Source organism: Miniopterus schreibersii (assembly GCF_964146895.1).
Source record: "Miniopterus schreibersii genome assembly, chromosome: 4".
In the NCBI taxonomy this organism is placed as follows: domain Eukaryota; kingdom Metazoa; phylum Chordata; class Mammalia; order Chiroptera; family Miniopteridae; genus Miniopterus; species Miniopterus schreibersii.
Window position 1 is genome coordinate 35,190,064 of NC_138105.1, and position 13,319 is coordinate 35,203,382.

A 13,319-nucleotide genomic window follows, 5' to 3' on the forward strand; every position below is an offset into this window, starting at 1 on the left:
AATGTTCTTATGGAATTATTTTTATTATTGTTAAGTAGTTTATATTTTTTACAAATTACTAAGAAAAGTATGCTTTATAGACTGAAAATTCCTGAATCTAGGGAGACTTAAGCAAGCATTTAGAAAAGACGGTTATGCCCAGTCAGGCATAGCTTCCTATTTGTTAGGAAATTGTATGACTGCTTCACAAGCAGAGATGTTTCTAATTTGATTTGGAAATATTTAACTTTGATCTTTAACATAAGAAAGGCTTTTGAATTTAGTATGTTTTCTCACATCCTACATATAATAAAATATAAAAAATATATTCTGTTTTTTCTTGATTACATTAGAATTTGCTTGGTTTCTAATAAAATCTAAAAGATTATAGTCCCCATCTTGAGTGTCTCCAAATTATTTTGAAAATTTCCTAGAGTAAGTTCAGCTTAGAATATTTTGAATCATTTAATTCAACTAAATGTGTAACAAGCACCTGAACAGAACTGTTTAATCAAAAACAGATTACTTTTTCATCTACCATGTCTGAAAGTAGGTGACCCAACACCGGCACAATGTCTCAGTCATGTTTTTAAATCTTCCTGTCCCACTCTACCTTTCAGCTACAGCACCCTTAGTCAGTACTTTCACGACTATGAAATGTTCACAAAGACACTTCAACATCTCCATTCTTTTTTTCTGAATGCTACTCAGGAAGAAGGAAGCAATAAACTAAAAGTGGTAGAAAAGCAAGTTTCCCTGTTAATTCCACAAAACATATGCCTTTGTTTAGTTGGCTAGGATTGTGTTACTTGAATAACTCTTGTTGCAAGAAAGTTGGGAAAGGTAGCTGATAAGCTGGGCATAGATCCTCCTTGGGGGGAAGGGGAGGGAGTAGCTTTGATTAATAAGGAAGAAGTGAAAAATAGATTTGGGATTGTAGGAGCCATGTATAATGAGGCTTAATAACCTATATTAAGACAAATTCATGTCCCCCTCTTTACCATCTAATGCCATACAGTTATGCATTATTTTATGCATAGATACTAATTATAATGTCACAAGGTATACATGCAAGTACTTTTCTTCTTTGATGTTATTTTACGAATAGCAAGAAAATTATTCTAAAATTTATTCTGAAAGGCAAAGACCCTGAATAGCTAACACATTGCTGAAGGAGAAATTCAAAGTTGGAAGACTGACACTACCCAACTTTTAGACTTACTGTAATGCCACAGTAATTAAGGTGGTGCAGTATTGGTAAAATAATGGAAAAATAGATCAGTGGATTAGAACAGAGAAACCAGACATATCCCCACATACATGTAGTTAGCTGTTCTTTGAGAAAGGAGAAAAGGCAGTATAATGGAACAAAGAACGTCTTCTCAGCAAATGGTAGTGAGACAACTGGACATCTACATTCGAAAAAGTGAATCTAGACAAAAATCTTACACCCTTAAAAAAATAAGGCAAAGTGGATCTTAGACATAACTATAGCATGCAAAACTATTAAACTTCTAGCAAATAACAGGAGAAAATCCAGGTGATGTTGGCTATGGCGATGAACTTTTAGATATCATACAAAAGGCCTAGTCCATGAAGGTAATAATTGATAAGGTTAACCTTATTAAATTTTAAAACATCTGCTCTGTGAAAAACAATGTCAAGAGAATGAGAAGACAAGCCACAGATGGAGAGAAAATATCTGCAAAAGTCACATCTGGTAAAGGACTGTTACTCAAAATATGCAGAAACTCTTAAAGTTCAAAAATAAGAATACAAACAACCTTATTAAAAAGGAGCTCAAAAACCATTAAGAGACACCTCATTAAAAATATAAAGATGGCAAGTAAGCATATGAAAAAATGCTCCACATCATATGTCATTAGGGAAGTAGAAATTAAAATAACAATGAAATACCACCACACACCTATTAGAATGGCTAAAATCTGGAGCACTGACAATATCAAATGCTAGTGAGGATGTGGAGTAGTAAGAACAACAAGTACTCTCATTCATTAATGATGGGGCTGATATAGCAATTTCTTACAAAACTAAGCATATTCTTGCCATATGATCCATCAGTTTCACTCTTTAGTATTTTTCCAAAGGAGTTGAAAATTTATATCCATACAAAACTTGCACACAGCTTTTTATAGCAGCTTTGTTCCTAATTCTAAAAATTTGGAAGCAACCAATATGTCCTTTCCATGGGCAAATGAATTAATAAAGTATGGTAAATCCAGACAATGGAATATCATTTAGCACTAAAAAGCCATGAGCTATCTGCCATGAAAAGATATGAAAGAATCTTAAATTCATATCACTAAGTGAAAGATGCCAATCTGAAAGGCTACATATTTCTAACTGTAAGACATCTAAAAGAGAAAAACTATGAAGACAGATAAAATTTTTAAAAAGTAGTTGATAGAGATTGGAGATGGGGAGAGATAAGTAAGCAGAGTACAGAGAATACAAAGCAATAAAAATTCTCTTTATGATACCATAATGATGGATGCATGTCGTTATATATCTATCCAACCCCATAGAATGTGCTACATCAAGAGTAACTGTAATGTAAACTACGGATTTGGGTGACTGTGATGAGTCCGTGAAGGCTCATCAGTTGTAACAAACATGTCAGTCTGGTGGGGAATGTGAATACTCGGGTAGGTTATGCTTGTGTGACAACAGGGGTCAAATGGGAAATCTCTGTATCTTCCCATCGATCTTGCTGTGAACCTAAGACTAAAACTGTCCCCAAAAATGTCTTACTTAAGTAAAAATGGAAATAAAAACAAGAAAATAAATAAATATAGACTGACAAAGTGCTTGAAGATAAGCCCAAAAAGAACTATAAAACTGTGTAAAAAGAGAAAAACAATGATCTCTTGTGGCTGGGAATGAGGGACTGAGGGCAGGCTCATTAATCCCAATGAATAAGAGCAGTTTAATGAATTAAGGAGTTTTGGATAATTGGAGAAGTAATTATCTTAACTTATTTTAATTTTAAATATATAAAGTCATATTTTTCTATATTATTTTGATATAGAGCCAAACTTCTTATCCCTACTATGAAGATAGGTATCTATCATTTTTCTTTTATAAAACATACTCACAGCTTACCTTCTACAATTTCCAGTTTTAGTTCTTTTAAGGTGAAGTGAGAAAGAACTTAGAGACACTTGCAAAGGTATCTAAATGCAGTGTCCTCCTAATTATTTTTGCTTTTGTTTTTTTGTTTCTGATCTTTCACAGTTGTCTCACCTATACCTATTTTCAGCAATTATTTTTAGTGCCTCTACTTCATGAAGGCTTTTAAAAACATCCTTAGTTTTTATAAATACAGCACTTTTTTCATTCATGTTCAGTATGTTTTACAAAGAAAAGACACATTGTGTGTATTTTTATTCATTTATGTTCAATTAAAATTCATTAAATAAACATCCAACCCAAAATTCTTCATTCGACCTCATTTTCACCTTAGATCTTGCTGATTGTTTTCACTGTGTACTTAAAAGCAATCTAAATGTAATGTAATAGCTCTCCCCTAATATCCATTAATTAGACTATTTTAAGAAAATATGATCAAATTGTCAAGTGCAGTCATGGAATATAAAAAGTGTGATGTCAGCATTTTTCTTTTAGCTCAGGCATCTTTACATACAAAGAAAGTTAACTGCACACCACAGTTAAACTCTATGAATTCGATATTTGCAGGGGGCTGCTCTAGTCTGAGGCCTTGCACCTTATAGTATTGCCTGGGGACAAATAACTCAGGCAAACTGAGATCACTAGTGTCAGCATCACAGTGTTATGCTGGTAAATGCTTAACAGCTGGTTGGGGCAATTTGTAGCATTTGCCAATAGATGTGCTATAAATACCCCAATTTGTAGCATTTGCCAATAGATGTGCTGTAAATACCCCCAATCGCTGATGTGAAACTATCAACATGATGTCATGGGATACAGAGGTCAAAGGTTGGATGCCTGACTGCCCTTCCAAGGCAACCACTCCAGAACACACCTGGCTTTTTTTCTTTTTCTTTTAAATCAGTTACAGGTGTTGTAATAGATAAAATAAGGCTCTGTTAAATTCTTCTACTTCAGATTTCACATTAAATGGCTGCCAGAAATTTAATGATATACTTTAAAAATCATTTTTCTGTGAAACTAACATTTAAAGCTCATTTCAGAGAGATTATTATACTAAATCATTTTAATTCCACCAACAGTTTCAAGTATATTTAACAAAAGGGCAGGTGGCCTAAAAGAGAAAAGGCTTTCCTTATTACATAAGGATATATGCAAAAAAATAGGAAAATGGCCTCAGAAAAACTAATGCTTCATTAGTTAGTCTTTGCTTTCCACTACTCTTTTAATAGCGATGGCTTTGTTTCAGATATCTTTCATGAGTGCCCCAGGATAAGAATGACAATAGAATTTAAATGAGGGAATACCATTTTAGGATGAATTGTGCCTAGGTTTTCACTTTTAATATTGTTCTTCGTTGTCCATTATACTACATAAACATATATCTTAACCTGTTTATTTGGGGGAATAACTTTAATATAGAGATATTTAGAGTTTTTAAAAACCTTCTCTTATAACTGGGAGTGTTAGATGTGGAAGTGTAAAATGTATTACAGTTATTAACAAATAGAACATTTCCATATCTTGCTCCAGTTACATAGTTTGAGCAAATTCTCCAATTATTACATATTCTCCAATGGGACGACCTGATTTATTGGTGGCTTCCTGTGTGCCTTCCATTCTCCTATCTGTGTGCAATTCATTTGCACTGGGAAAAGATGAATTTTGAGGGAGATCTAAGTTTAGCTGCAAAGCAATAGATTTTATTCTTAAATATTTAAAAATTCTCATTGCACTAATGAAGTGACGTGACCCCCATAACGAACGCATAATATACCATTAATTTGCATAAAATTAACTTTGTAGACTCTCTCAAAAATCTGTTATTCTGATATAATTCTGCAGACATTTCTGACTTTGGGTGATCTGCATACATTTTGTGAGTGGATCTTTAAATTAATCAATACAAATAACTTTGGAGAAGGCAGTTTGTGCAGTCACTGGGGTTGGACTGTAGGAGTAAGTTCCCATTACAGCAAGGATAAGTGACTTCAGGCAGAGAAGATGACTGATCCTTCAGAAAAGGTCTAAAACGGCATGAGGTGTGCCCAAGCAGAGTTGGCACTCTGGCACAGATTTCCATGCACAGACACTTAGAAAACTCCGGCTCTCTCACATTCATCACATGTTCTGAGGGAAATTGCACCTGTGAGAACTGAGCGATCATCTGAAGACAACAGGCCAAACTGATAACTGAGGAGAATAATTTGTGTAACAGGTAACTTTATTTAAGGGACTTGATGGCCCATGTTTGTTATCTGCAGGATGTGAGGTGCTCTACTTTCAACTCTGCTCTAACTAATGAGACCGTCTTTTTAACATAATCGATGTTAAAACTGCCTTCTTGATGGGCTTTATTATGTTTTTCATGAATTGCTGTTATAGAACTTTATGTCCTAGGGGAAGCATTTTTAGGTTCCCTAACTATTAACATATATTATTCTATGTTATCTTAAGATATTCATTTATGTTCTTCTTTACTGTTATTTTTCCTAAATATTCTCTTTCTTTGCCCATTTTCACATGAAATATATGAGGTAGAATAGAATCCCAAACAGTCTTAAGTCTTAGTATTTGTTTCCCAAACCCTATATTCCTAAGAGTGTTGATAGGACTGGAGTAGGTAGTTTTAAAAAAAGTAGAAGAGAAATTTTATATAATACAGCATGCATAGACTCGAAAAGGGGGTCATTACAGTTGGGGATGGAATTCCTTTATGAACTTTAGAGAGTTGGCGAAAACAAAATATTGGTGGTTTCCTGTGCAGCAGTGTGGTTGGCAGACCAACATCCTGCTCCTACATGTTTTCCTAACCTCAGACTCTACGTGGGCTCCATGTAATCACAAGGGTTCTTGTAAGTGATGCCAGAGATTTAGGGCGATGGGATGTGAGAGAGACGCACCAGACCACTGCTGATGAAGGAGCCCAGGAGCCCGTGAATGCAGGCAGCCCCCGGGAGCCGGAAAAGACAAAGACGGTTTATCCCCGCATCCTCCAGAAAGGACTGGCGCCTTGCTGACGACACCTTGACAAGCTCAGTAAGATCAGTTTTGGGCTTCTGATCTCCAGAAGTGTAACAAATTTACGCCATTCTAAGTCATTAAGGTCATATACTTTGTTACAGCAGCAATAGAAAAGAAATACCAAGAGACTGTCAAAAAGGTGGCAAGAAAACAGATTAAATGGCTGTGTTGTGGGTGTGTTTAGTAAAAGAAGGATTACAGTCTCACTGAAAGATTCTCTTGCCCCAAAGATGGCACAGAATCAGAAGCAAGCCAGTGGGCCCGAAAAGCTATCCTCTGAGAATGATTGATGTCTCGGTGTGGACAAAGCAGCAGCAGTGATGAAATGAGTTTAGACACCAAAATTTAATTTTTGTGCAGAGTTCATGACTTTATGCCTGACTGATAGCGCCCTCATTTTAGAAATAACTCTCAGATTCTTCATAACACATGCTTTGTTCGCAGACCAGAATTTAGAAATTATTATATTTGTATATTTCTAGTTCATTTATTTTTTAGCAAATCTGAAAATACTTACTTGATAATAAGCAATACCAAAATAAATCCACTTAATTTTATTCCACTTAATTTTACTGCAATTCTGGTTTAGACAGTTAAACAAATATACTGTTTCTTTCTTTAGATCTCCTTAGACTCTCAATAAAATATTGACTACAAACCTTTGACATGTACATAATCTCATTCATAATATCATAAAGTTTGAGATGTTTAGAAACTCAAATAAAAATTAAGCACATATATTAGACAGATAGTATACACTCAAATACATCTAAGAGTATTTACTGGAGAAGAGTTTTACCAATAACTGTAAGATTCTTATGTAAATCACTAATTTAAGATTCATGCAAATATCTATAGGGAAAATAAAGTAGAATTTCAAAAATATAAGCTTAGTTGGATTCATTTTTCTCTTACTCATTTTTAATTTTGAGTTCTGGGTTTTAACAAAAAAGATAGAACAAGGCCATTGGCATTCAATTTGCTGTGCCCTTAAAATTGGCAATTATATAAGAAGCATTAAAAATGTTTCATATGAACTTAACAAGAGCTCTCACCTGGTTTCCGAAGTTAAAACATTTGAAATTATTTCTTAGCTGCATAAAATTTCCTCTACTCTTTCTTTTAATTTTAATAGATACTTAAATTGATGCCATATTTAATGAGTATTTTAATATTAAAAGAAAAATCAATCTTGCTAATTTTAAATGAATAACAAGACTAAGATTATTTGTAAGAGGGGCAATTTGCTGTGTCAAGTCAATCAGGAGAGCCCAAAATATTCTTTCAACTATAATTGAAGTTTAGAATCCAGGTAACAGAACCAATTTAACATTTTGATAACGTTCATTTTTCCCTTGATGGCTATGCATGTAGTATTTTCAATTATCTAAACTAGAGGGAAAGGGGGCAAATAAACCCAAAACACTATTTAGTGCGCAGTGTATATTTATAACATGGTTATGTCTCTTAGCTATTCAAATTAAGTTGGTTATTGAAGAGGTTCAGATTACGTTTTTCATACTGTTACAAATTATGAAGGAAATATTTCCATTTTAAGTATAAAGGTAATTTATGGCAGCAAAGTTATAATTGTATATTGATAGAGGATAAGTGATCATCTGATCTAAAATTTCCCTTTTAAAGGAAAGGAAATTAAAAAGTTTAATGACTTACCCAAGGTGTTTCACTTCCTAGGAACATTTAAAGATAAGAAAGTTTGTTTTAGTGTTGTTGTTTTTTCCCCTTAAAGTTATTGCAGACAATACAGTGGTTTTTACACACCATACTATACTGATGTTATTGCACACGGTCTTTTCTTTGGGTACTGTACCATATCTGTTATAACTGTGAAGCATGCATCATTTTATTAAAGCAGGCTTAAAGGATTTTTCTCAATACTTTACCTTATACTTGACTATGAAAATAAATCTGCTGATGTTTGCCATAGATTACAAAATAAGGACAACAAATATCTCTACCCTCTTCCCAGTTCCTCCTCCCAAGCTTCCAACCTGGAGAAGGCAAATAGGTGTGGAAGAATCCGAGTGAGTGGGAAAGAAGGGAGAGCCATTAAAGAGGCCATGCCCTGCTTCCTTACTGTGGCTACCTGAATGGTGAGATCACATGTAAACTGAGATGCACGAGGATTTTATTAAACTTTAAGTTAAAGTTTTAAATGCATTCATATAAAAGCACGAAGGTGTCCAGAGGAAAAAGCAAAAAATAATCCTGGAATCGCATTAAAGGCACCGGTTTTAATGACAATGTAGGGGTAAAAGGATGAGGCCTTGCACTCGACTCAAATGGGAATGTAGGAACTGAAATGACTAATTAAAACCAGGTTCCTCAAAAATCCAGCTTGCTCAGTGAAAGGATGGGCTAGGAAAAATTAAATTAAATTAAGATAAAGGGCAACCAAAATGAAATTATACTATCTTGATCTCTACTGAAGTTGGATGTTACTTAAGAAAGAGAAGGAGAAAAAAAACACACAAAGAAACTTCCACCCAAATGTGAATCCACAGTCTTGTTGTCACAAAAGTCTAAAGTTCAAATGTGCACACATGCATGATACAGGAGCCCTAAAGGTTAGAGATGAAAATAAAGTGGACTCAAACTGGCAGCTTCCAACTGCACCGCAAAGATGTAAATAAAAATCCTTTCGGGAGGAGAAACTCACTATTAAGATATAATTCTCATGATTTTAAACATTTAGATCAGCTACATATCAACTTAGAATGAATAAATAGAATAAAAATATGGAAACAAAACCTATAGTAAGGCATGACTAAAGACATTGGAAACAATTAACAGCAGAATTAAACTTTGATGTTTTCAACTATGATATTGTCAGATATGAGTACTGTAGGAAAAAAAAACTGTATCAGGAAAAGACAATTTAAAAGAAAACCTTTGTGACTATATCACAGTCTTAAAGTAGACTTTAAAGCCAAAATAACATTAGCAGGTTTAAAAAGGGCCCTTACATAACGACAATTTCAATTTGCCATGACAGATATGCATTCTAAATTCATGTAAAAAACTTGTCTCATTTCTTTATTTTTTAAAATATGTTTTTTATTGATTTTCAGAAAAAGAGGAAGGGAGAAAGATAGAGAGATAGAGACATCGGGCACGTACCCTGATCTGCAACTGAGCAGGTGACCTCTTTGTTCATGGGTCGACACTCAACTCCTGAGTCACACAGATTGGGCTCATTTCTTTATTTTTAATGACAAGAAAACACATTCATCTTCACAGCGGAGAAGAGAGAAGATTTTATATTCTCTAGTTTCCCTTCCAGATACAAAATTCTATGAAATGTATATTCTTTTGATAACAACTATCCATTTTGGACAAAGACCCATTCATGCCAGTCTAAAGTTATGTGAGAGCTTCCAATGCCAGACATGGCCTCTGAAATGTGTGGATACTGCTTTTTCACTCATTCTGATAAAGAAAGGAATCAGCCTGTTAGGCATATTCTCCATATCAACTCTCTTTGACATAATACAGTATCAGAAACTATCATTTTCAAAGTATTTCCCAGCTGCAAGAAACCAAGTTTCAGAATAAAAATAGACTAAAATTAAGGTAAATACATGAAAATGCTTGATTTCACATAACACAAAGAGCAGAGGTATTGTGATTTCCAGGTATAGAGCAGAGCACTCAGGTCAATGCATACATTTCCATGTGGTTCTCTCGACTCTGCCTGCTTCCACATGAACTTCAGACCCAGGATGGTTGTTCCCTTGGTTCAAGAAGGCAGTCGAAGCTACTGAAGCAAGATAGGCATTTGTTTACATCCATAGGGAGGGAGGGCACAACCTATGCTTAGCAATGAAATGCTTTGAATTTTATTAGACTATTTCAGGTTATTTACTAACCCCTAACCCATAAACCCATTAGTTTGATGTCTGGCACTAATAAGATTATGCCCACGTTCCTGAAAGATACACAAACTCCTGAAATCACCAGGGATCACCAAGGCTGACTCTCACTAGTCAGAACCCAGAAACGCAGCTGGGGTTGGCTTCAGTCTCCCCTGAGTCACCTGAAAGGTAGGTGTTGAGTGAACACAAGAAAAGTGTGGTTCTTTAAGTAAACTTGACAGTGAAGATTGGTAACTTAGTATGTGTACTACTTAGGGTTTAGTGTGTGTTATAGAAAAATATTTTCTCTGTGTTGAATCTTACTGAGAATCTTAAAATTTTACAAACTTTAATTTTTTAAAAGTAATCTAAACCACAATTTTTGCTTTATCTTCAATGGAGCAGAGACAGTTTACCTTATCAGCAATGAAACCAGGGACTTTCATTATCTTTGGTAGTTTGAGTATTTTGAAACTTGGTTATATCACATTATTACTTTAGTAAATGTGAGTTTGTTCTCTCCTCTGGGAGGCCTGTAACATGGGGCTGGTATTATTCTGAGTTCTCCAAAAAATAGAACTAATAAGATAATATATATAAACTTATATATTATATAATTATATACCTATACATTTACAGAGAGAGATTGATTTACTATTAGCTCATGTGATCATGGATGCTAAGAAATCAAAGATCCAGCCTGAGAACCAGGAGAGTGGATGATGTAAGTTCCAATCCAAAGCCCAGTCCCAAGCAAGAGAAGATGAATATTTCAGCTCAAAACCAATGAGACAGAGAGAGAGAATTCTCCCTTACTCAATGAATGAAGCCCATTCACACTGCAAAGAGCAATCTGCTTTATTAGTCTACCAATTCAAATGTTAGCCCCTCCAGACACACTCAGAAATAATGTTTATCGAAATATTTGGGCATGCCATGGCCCACTTAAGTTAACACATAAAATTAACTATCACAAGTCTTACATAGTCAAGGAAACAATGCGAAAGTGTTTCCAAGAAAGCTGATTTTTCAACAGTATATTGTATCCATTACTGACTAGAGAGGTTTTATAAGTTTGCAGTTCATGTTTCTAAAGAAACTGTGAACATTGTTAGCACTGAACATCTGTATTTTCATATGAACTTGAAACCTGTGTCGGTGACCTTCACAATTGCCTTAATTAGTCGAGTCTTACTAAGTGAAGGCAGTTACGCTAGTTTATCACTTAAATATGTTCGTGGTTTAACACCATTTTCTTCAAAGAAAAACTTTAAATATGCCCTTAGCTTGAACCATTCTATTATTTAAGTGTCTGGACCTCAAACAGAATATGAAAATCAGGCTTATGTATAAAATTGGGTTTAAATAGAAACACATTCAGGTAGTAATACAATGAAGCTGTGAAACTAAAGAAAATTTTAATGTTTGTTTGTGTAAATCTGAGATAATATCTGCTGCCTGTGCAGATCTATATATACATAATATGCATGCATATTATTTAAACATACATAATATTTATATAATTAATTGAGTTTATATCATTTATGTGTTTCATTTTTAATAGGCCGCTAATCCTCTCCCCCCCAAGAGTAGTAAACTGTGATCATTCTAATTTATTTAGAAAATTGTCTTTGAACAATCAATCACATGGCCGGCGGCAGCTTATTTTCATGCACCCTAAAGAACATATTTTCATAAGCCCTAAAGATAAACGTACCAAGGTCAGTTGTAAAGTATTTAAAAAACATCTATCTATCCCATTTGGACTCTTTAAAATGTGTCTCAAATAACTTCAGGGAAGCTTTTTGATCAGAACCCTAATGTATATCTTACACATTGCATATGTTTAATGCATGTGAAAGAAAGGACTATATCAGTGTGGAATAAGTATACATATACATACACATAGGCTGAGTTATATAGACATACATGTGCATATATGTTTTTTGTTTATTTTCAAACCCTTTTAAGGCAGAGATACTTTATCTCCTGCCCCCTAATCCTCAGTTTCTAGCATAATTACTGACTCACAGTAATTATAGTGAATGCTTAGTAAATTTTTTTACAATAAATGAATGCATGGATGAATAAATGCTAGAAACATGAGAACATGCATTTTTTTTTACTTTCTAATGTTACTACATAGAAAATATTTCCTGAAAAATAATCATTAGCTGTAATGGGTTAACTTTACTTTCTTTTTAATTTATCATTAATCCAAGTAAGCAAAGTACATTATTTATTCATGCTTTAAAAAAAAGAAAAACAACACCAGTTTCAAAAGTTGATATTGAGACATTTGAAAAAAAATCAAACTAAAAACTTTCCCATATGTTCAGTATTAAAGAAAGCAAAAGACACCTTAAAATATGCCTTTGAAAACATGAAGAGGAGGTCCTGAGAGCCCAAGATAGAGTGTTTCAAATGGCAGGAGGATAATATGAAAATGTGAAATGTGAAAATGAGTGAGGAACACAGTCCCTCACTCCATCAACACTCTCTTCGATGCTGTAAAAAGGACATATGGGAGCTCCAGCTTAAATAAGAAGTGGGAATTTCCTTGCAGTGATCATTATGATTTTATAACGTTTCTTGTACTTCTGAGGAGGCAATGTGGGTTAAAGATAAAAAAAAAAAATGTTATTATAAGCTGCTCGAAATGTAGTCTTTTAAATAGAACATTATATTCATAGCATATATATAAATGTGAATATATACATGAATACAGTATGAATATATACTTTCAATCAATTATTGAAGAATATATACCACCTATATTATTTGAATTTTGCCCCTAAAAAGCATTCAGACAATAAATAACAAATTCCTTGTTAAAAATGGGTTATATGAGTCCATTTATTTTACATGTGTGTAAATAGACCTTTATTGATTTCAGAGAGAGGAAAGGAGATGGAGAGAGAGATAGAAACACCAATGATGAGAGAGTCATTGATCGGCTGCAGCCCGCAGCCTGGGCATGTGTCCTGACCCGGAATCGAACCCCGATCTCCTGGATCCTAGGTCGACGCTCAACCGCTGAGCCATGCCCGGCTGGGCTATGTATTTTTAAATTTGACAGTATTAACAGCATCTAGGGTCATCTTACATAATATACACCATTGCATATTTAATTCTCAATAAAAAGTGGATAAGACTTTAACCACATCTAATAAACTTGAAAGCACATAGTTGACATGGTTTTCTATGGAGGATACGAGTGTGGGGCCTGAAACACTTATTGGAACAGCTAGAGGCCTTATAAAGGTAATGATGGCCGAGAAGAAGGTGATG